Source organism: Ammospiza nelsoni, chromosome 28 (assembly GCF_027579445.1).
Source record: "Ammospiza nelsoni isolate bAmmNel1 chromosome 28, bAmmNel1.pri, whole genome shotgun sequence".
NCBI classification, from domain to species: Eukaryota; Metazoa; Chordata; class Aves; order Passeriformes; family Passerellidae; genus Ammospiza; species Ammospiza nelsoni.
Window position 1 is genome coordinate 5,052,065 of NC_080660.1, and position 7,731 is coordinate 5,059,795.

At 52.8% G+C, this 7,731-nt stretch overlaps 1 pseudogene; it reads left to right on the forward strand.

Moving 5' to 3' along the window:
* The first annotated feature begins 2,600 nt into the window (after window positions 1-2,600).
* On the forward strand, window positions 2,601-3,997 carry LOC132084893 (zinc finger protein 239-like; annotated as a pseudogene).
* The last annotated feature ends 3,734 nt before the right edge of the window (window positions 3,998-7,731 follow it).

A 7,731-nucleotide genomic window follows, 5' to 3' on the forward strand; every position in this document is an offset into this window, starting at 1 on the left:
CTGACAGACAGACAGCAGGACAGAGCTCTCCTTTGCTTTTAGTTAGTTTTTAGCTTGCTGGGGCAGAGAAGTTCCCCGGACTGTGATTTTTCTTTTTCTTTGGAGCTCTTTAAACCTGCTCTGGACTGAACACCCAGAACACCACAGGCACCTCACACCTGTCGCCCACCCGGCTGAGCCTGGGCCATGGCATTTCCAGCGCTGGAGGGACTGATAAGAGACTGAGAAGACACTGATAAGAGACTGATAAAAGAGACTGAGTGAGCCCAGCTACAGCCCATGGAAGGAATTTGTGAGATTGTAATCTCTTTTGGAGCAGCAACAATTTTATTGTTTAATATTGTTCATTTGTTTTGCTGGTGAATTCTTTGCCTGCTAAATAAACAGGTTTTTTGCAATTTTCTCCAAGGAAATATTTTTCTGAATCAGCTGGGAAAGAATCTGCTTGAATCTCCTGTCTAGAGGAAACCCCTTTTGGGGATTTTCTCCCAAATTTGCCCTAAACCAGGGTAGGATGGTGGGAAGTGGGGGGAGCCCCAAGTGGCTAGATTGAGGGGAGGCTGAGAGCAGGACCCCAAAACCCCCCAGAATCCAAAAGCAGGACCCTGGAGAGAGGGGATCCCCAGGACACATGGCATCCCCAGCAGCCCTGAGATGGTGTACTAAGCAGAACCCGAGAGTGATGAGACTGGAAATGGGAAAATCCGGGTGGCATTTTTTTTATTCACTCTTGATTTCTGGATATCAGGTGACTTCTAGGAATGGACTTGGGTGGGAGGAATCCCCAGCACAAGACATTCACACCTTTTTTTCCCCTAAACCAGGATTTTCCCCAAACCTTCCTACTGTGATATCCCCTGTCCCGCTCTGGGTGAGCTCATTCCCAAACCTGACCCTGACCCTGGTCTCAGTCTCACTCCATGTTTAGACACACTCACAGTTCTCTATTTAATCTCATCCCAGTGCCAGACTCGTCTAGCCCCAGACCCAATCCCAACCCCAGCCCTAAAGCCGATCCCATGTGTAGCCTTAACCCCAATCACAGCTCTAATCCAAATCTCAGCCCCAGCTCTGACCCCAGCCCAAATTCCAGCCCCTTCCAAAATCCTCAGCCCCAAACCAAATCCCAGGTTCAGCCCTTCTGGGGGTTTGGGGGTGTCTCTGTTCCTCTGACCCCGATGATGTTTGTGTGGGGTCACAGCAGGGCTGAGAGGGACAGAGACCCCTCCCGGCCTCCCCAGGTGTGAGAAGGTGGGAGAGGCCCCCCAGCCCCGAGCACTCTCAGTGGTGAGAGGGACACAGAGCCCCTGGTCCCCAGCCCTGCACAGGCATTCCCTGAGGCCAGAGGGATGGAGACCCCCCGAGCATCCCCCAGGGTGAGGCGACAGAGACCCCTGAGCATCCCCTGGGCTGAGAGGGACAGAGACTGCCCCGAGCACCCCCTGGCACAGGGGTGAGAGGGAGGGAGACCCCCCAGGCATTCCCTTGGGTGAGAATGATGGAGACCCCCTGGGGAATGGCCTGGGGTGACAGGGACAGGGACAACCCCTGGAGAATGGCCTGGAGTGACAGGGACAGGGACAACCCCTGGGGAATGGCCTGGAGTGACAGGGACAGGGACAACTCCCTCCAGCTCCTCCCAAGCATCTCCCAGTATGAGAGGCTCAGAGACCCCTTGAGCATCCTCTGGACACTGGAGAAAGTAAAGTTGTTTCTAGTCAGAAATCAAACTTACCCTCCAAAAAATGACTTGAATTTGCTTTTCCCACAAGACACTTTTGATGGAAATGCAAAACCCCCCAAACTATAATAAACTGACAAAAGAAGCAAATTTGCGGCTTTTGTTCCATTAGTCCTGCACAGCTCCAGCTCAGCTGCTGGCCAGTTCTGATAGCAGGAAAGTGGAAATTTGGCCGAATTCAGATTTTGAAAAGGAAGGTAAAGCTCTGTGTAGGTGTTAACAAGGTTGATAGGGACAAAAAGACAAAATAATCTTAGATTTGGCAAAGCCCCCCAGTCTGTGAAAGAGAAAAGGGGGGCGGGCAAGAGAGAGACAGAGACAGAGACAGAGACAGAGACAGAGACAGAGACAGAGACAGAGACAGAGACAGAGACAGAGACAGAGACAGAGACAGAGACAGAGACAGAGACAGAGATAGAGACAGAGACAGGGCAAGTGTGACATTGTCCCCTGCGTCTGTGGCCTTCCCAGGGTGGGGGTTTTACACCTGAGCCAGTTTGGGTAAGGGGGGTGGTGTTCCACGCCTGATCAGAGATTACCCCACTGTTTCAGGATGCAATGCAAGATGTAACCAAATGCATGTTTTCAATCCCCATCTTCATCAACTGCTATAAACAGGTGGGGCAATGTTCTTTATCTCTTCCATGACTCACCCCCGATAATGCCCTCCAGGGGAGATATCTTGTGCTAATTTCCATTGAGTGTCACTGCAGGACTGATAAAATTCTATCATCCCATTGTGGGATGCTCGGCCCAGGGGGAGGATCCAAGCATTCCTACCTGGATATAAGCTGAGGCTTGCAACACCAGGCACAGCTTGCCTACTGGATTCCCAGAGGACAAAAGCTCCAGAACCACCATGGGACCTCCAGCGGAAGACCAGACCCTTTTGAAGGATCACTGCTTCGACAGAATCAACTTCATCACTCCAACAGGACTGCAGCCACCATTTACTGGGACAGCTGCAACCACCCTGACCAACAGGGTATCAGGTTATATCCTGATTCTGTCAGTTTAAGGCAGTGTTTCTGTATCATTGCCTTGATCTTCATTTTCTTATTAAATTGTAATTCTGGCTTAGACCCTCCCCCAGGTTTGCCTTCAAACCAGAACAAAGCTAAATGTGCTCATCCCTTGTTATTCTCCCAAAACAGGATTTCCCATCCCGAAACCTTTGTCAAATGGAGAAGGAGGCTGCAAGGAAGAGGAAGATGCCCCGGGATACCCAGGCAGGTGAGGAGGAAGTCAGTGCCCCTTTCCCCCTCTCTCCTGCTCCATCTCCCAGCCCAGCATGGCCCCTGGCTGCAGGACACCCCTGCTGCCAACGCTGTCCTGCCGGGGATGCACTGGGGGGATCTCCTTCCCCTTCCCTCTGGCATGGAGGCAAATCCCATCCTTTCCTTGTCCTTCTGCCCCCAGACAAAAAGATGAGGATTGAGACCAGGGAGGACAAATCCCCACAGCAGAACCTCGTGGAAGAGGCTGTTATGAGTCACTCCAGGGCACAGGAATCCAACAGGGAGGAAAATCTCCAGAGATTCCACAGGAAGAGGGGCTCCAAACCCAGCCCGGGGTGCTCTGAGTAGGAAAGACCCAGCCTGAGCCAGGAAGGTGGGCAGAGCTTCAGCCAGAGCTCGGAGCTGGTGGTCCATGTGCAGCTTCATAGGGAGAAGCCCTACAAGGGCTTGGAGTGTGGGAAGAGCTTCAGGCAGAGCAGCACCCTGATCCGTCATCACATGATCCACACTGGGGAATGGCCCCACAAGTGTGAGGAGTGTGGGAAGGGCTGCAGCTACAGATCCGCCCTCATCAGGCACCAACACATCCACACTGGGGAGAGGCCCTATGAGTGTCCTGAGTGTCAGAAGAGGTTTCACACCAGCTTCAATCTCCTCCAGCACCAGTGGATTCACACAGAGGAGAAGCCCTTCCGCTGCCCTGAGTGTGGGAAGGGCTTCAAGCACAACTCCAACCTCATCAGGCACCGGCGCATCCACACTGGGGAGAAGGCCCTACGAGTGCCCCACCTGTGGGAAGAGGTTTCAGACCAGCTCCAATCTCCTCCTGCATGAGCGGATTCACACAGATGAGAGGCCCTTCCGCTGCCCCAACTGCGGGAAGGGCTTAAAGCAAAACTCCCACCTTGTCACCCACCTACACATCCACACAGAGGACAGGCCCTACCAGTGCGCCACATGTGGGAAGAGGTTCACTAGCAGCTCTGACTTCACCAGGCACCAATGCAGGCACCAGTAAGGGAAGCTGGAAATGCCCAGCTGCAGGAGGAGCTTCATCCCCCATGAGAAAACCATGTTGGGAAGAGATTGGGTGATCCATGTTCCCTGTGATCCATGCTGGCAAGACACCTGTCCCTATTCCTTCCCCTGTCAATGACATGGTGTGGAACTGATGAACATGAGGGTCTGGCCATTGGCATGTCATTACATTCACTCCCACCTCAGGTCACTGCCAGGGGCAGGAAAGGGACTCTCTCCCTGAGGAGAAGGGTGTCCTTTCCAGGTGGGAGATATATGTTGCTGGGAAGAGCCAGGCAGCTGTGTTGTCGTTTTCCCCATAAACCGTTTTATTTATCCCTTCTGTTAGCAATATTGTTTCTCTTCTGTTTCTTCCTTATCTTGTTGCTGTTCCCAATAAATTGTTCTTATCCCAGCCTGGGATCTTTGCCTTTTGTGCTTTCCATGGGAGGCGGGAGGGCAGTGAGGGCAGTGCGGTTTTAGCGAAAGCAGGAAATTGGGGAATCCCATTCCTGAATCCTGGGATTTGTCAAAGGTGTAAAGGATTGGAGAGGTGGAATTCAACTTTAACCCAATTTGTCCCTCAGAATTAATGATGGGATATCCAATAGATTTATATAATATTCCTCTAATTGATTCTAGTCATGATTAGAAGAAAGAACTTAACTACATTCATTTACTCCACAGTTCAGGAGCTATAACAATTATTAGAATATAATGCTCTAGGAAGCAGTTTTGAAGTCAACAGGGCCTTGCTGGAGTTGTTGGAGCCCATTGCAGGCAGAGCCTCCTGCTCCAGCAGGAACTGCCTTTCCTGGGCCATGAGCAGGGCAGGTCCCGCTGCAGGAAAAGCCCCAGGCCAGCCCCAGCACAGGGAAGGGCTCAGGCACAAGGGCACAGTGCCGTGCTGGGAGCTGTGCCAGGGAGAGCCTGAGGCACCAAAGGCACCTTGGCAGCTGCTTTCAGGCCATGGCCAGAAGCCTCCCTTGGCAGCCTGGCCTGGTGGCCACCACTGCAGAGCTGCTGCCTCAGGGCTCATTCCTGGCTGGGCTCTGAAAAGCCACTTCTGCTCCAGGAGCCTGACTGGGAAGCCATTGGCCTCAGCACCTTGGGGACAAGATATTAATAACAAAACTCTTCATGGCAGCAGAGCCAAGGCAGGGGCAGAGGAGAGGGCAGAGACAGGCCCAGGGGACAGGGCTGCCATGGTGATGGCTGTGAGGTCACTGCCCCTGCAGCAGCCTGGCTGCCCTCAGCAGACATTCTGGCCAGAAGCGTTGTGAGGGCACCCAGCACATCGAAGAACCCACACTACAGGAATTCTGTCCCTGGGGATGAGAGGGTTTCACTGGCTCAGGCTCCACAAAGTTCCTGATCTTGGACAATTCCTGTGATGGGGAATCCACTTCTCTGGAAAATCAGCTGCAGTTTCGAGCCACCCTCATACTTGTAAATTATTTCCTCCTTCTAAGATATATAAATCCACCCTCATTCAGTTTAAAGATATTGGCCCCTGTTCTGTCATTGCAAGATTCTGGAGAAAATAACTTTGATCACTATTTTTCCATTTTCTCAGACCTTGGAGAAGACACAAAAATCTCCCAGGATGGGGTTTGGAGGCCTCATCACAAAACCAGCTGGTAGAGGCTGATGGCTCTGGGCTCAGTGGTGTGGAGACTGAGGGTAGAATAGGAGTAGCCTGGGAGGGATGGAAGGGTGGTTTCAGAGAGGCTGGAGCTTTTTTTTCATAGTGGGAATGAGCCTGAAGAAGACATAATAGCACCAAGGGCAGCTGGGGAGGCCCAGACTGGACACCAAGAGAAAGGAATTTCCTTGCCAGGGCAGGGCTGTGGTGCAGCACATCCCCAGCAGGAGCCTGGAGCAGCCCAAGGCTTTGTGTGGGCAGGCAGGGGCAGGCAGGAGGCAGAGCTGTCAGCAAAGGAAGGGCCCAGCCAGGTGGGGCAGCCAGGGGATGCCGACAGCCTGCAGGGACAGAGGCACAGTTTTGCTCATCATCAGAGTCACCTTTCCTTTGTGTGTCCCCAGCTGCCATCACTGCTACCAGTGCTCTCCTTTACCTGGAACCTGGGGAGACTTTCTCAGTCCTGTCCCTCAGATGAAACTATTTATATTATGAGAAATTTCAGTGTTTCAATCACTTTTTGAATTCTTCAGAAATTTTTGAGCACACTCAGAGGGACTGGGTCTGATGCAAACAGCACCAAAGCCCCAGAGGGTCATTAAAGTCCCTGTGCTGTGTCTGTGCTGCTGAGCTGGGCTGGGCTTCTGGCCCAGACGCTGCTCCTGGCAAGGGCAGCGCTGCAGAGACACAGCTCTGGCCAGGAGCAGCTCCTGTGCACAGCCCAGCAGGGCTGGGGCACTGCCAGGGCCCCTCAGGGACACCAGCAGGGCACAGACAGAGCTGACAGGGGCTCAGCACTGGCAGGGGCTGTGGCATGTCCCAGAGGGGGCTGTGTAACAGCGGCACCTCTGTGGCTGTGTCATAGAGGCACAGAGCAGCCGGGATGTCAGCAAGGGGCTGTGTGACAACTCTGAGGGGGCTGTGACATCACAGAGCTAGGTGTGACATCATGGAAGGTGGCTCTGTGACATCACAATATGGGTTGTGATATAGAGTATAAAAATCACAGAGCAGCTGTTTAATTTTATAGAGAAGGCTGTGACATCACAGGGTCACTGTGAAATCACAAAGCTGCTCTGTGACATCACACAGCAGCTGAATGACTTCATATAGATGCTGTGTTACATAACAGAGTGGTTGGAGACATCACAGGAGGTTGTATGAAATCACAAGTAGCCTGTGACATCCCAGAGGGCTGTGTGACATCACAGGTGGCCTGTGATATCACAAGGGGAGTATGTGACATCAGAGGAGCAGTGTGACATCATGGGTAGCAGTGTAACAACACACAGATGTTGTGACATCACAGGGGCTGTGTGATATCACAGGAGGTTGTGTGAAATTACAGGTGGAAGTGTGACATCACAGGGATAGCGTGACATCACAGTGGCAGTATGACATCACAAGGGCAGTGTGACATCTCAGGGGTTGTGTAACATCACAGGAGCTGTGTGACATCATGGGGGCTGTGTGAGGTCACTGGGGAGGTCACTCTGCCCTGCCCCCCCCCCCCCCCAGTTCCCCCAGAGCAGTCCAACCCTGCTCGTGCACAGCGGGGTCCCCTGTCCCCCCGGGTCCCCCAGCCCCTGGCCCCGCAGCCTCCCCCAGAGGATGTTCCATGAGATCGACCCCAGAGCCTGACACAGGGCCAGGGGGCCGGGGCCCTGAGAGTGGCACAGGGGACAGGGACCCCCCGTGTCCCCCAGGGCCAGAGCCTGGACCAGGGCTCCTTCACCCTGCTACCAACGAGGGCTTCAGAGCGCTGAAAAAATCCCCGGCAAGGGATCAGCAAAAAACAGATCTAATATCAAGGGACAGCAGCACAAAGTTCCTTGGCAAGAATCACTCTGCTCCTGACTGGACACTTCAGGCACACCGAGGAAACAAAGCAACAACAAAACCAAACATAATCCAGGCAATCAAACCAGAAATGAACTGAGAACTGTCCCTGTGTGTGTGTGTGTGTGTGTGTGTGACACAAGGACAGTGAGGCTAAGGATAAAAGTAATACGGCCTAAAAGCTTAACAGAGCTCAAACTTAATAGGACTTACCTTATACCTTAACCCTAACTGATACCTTAAAAGAACAGCAC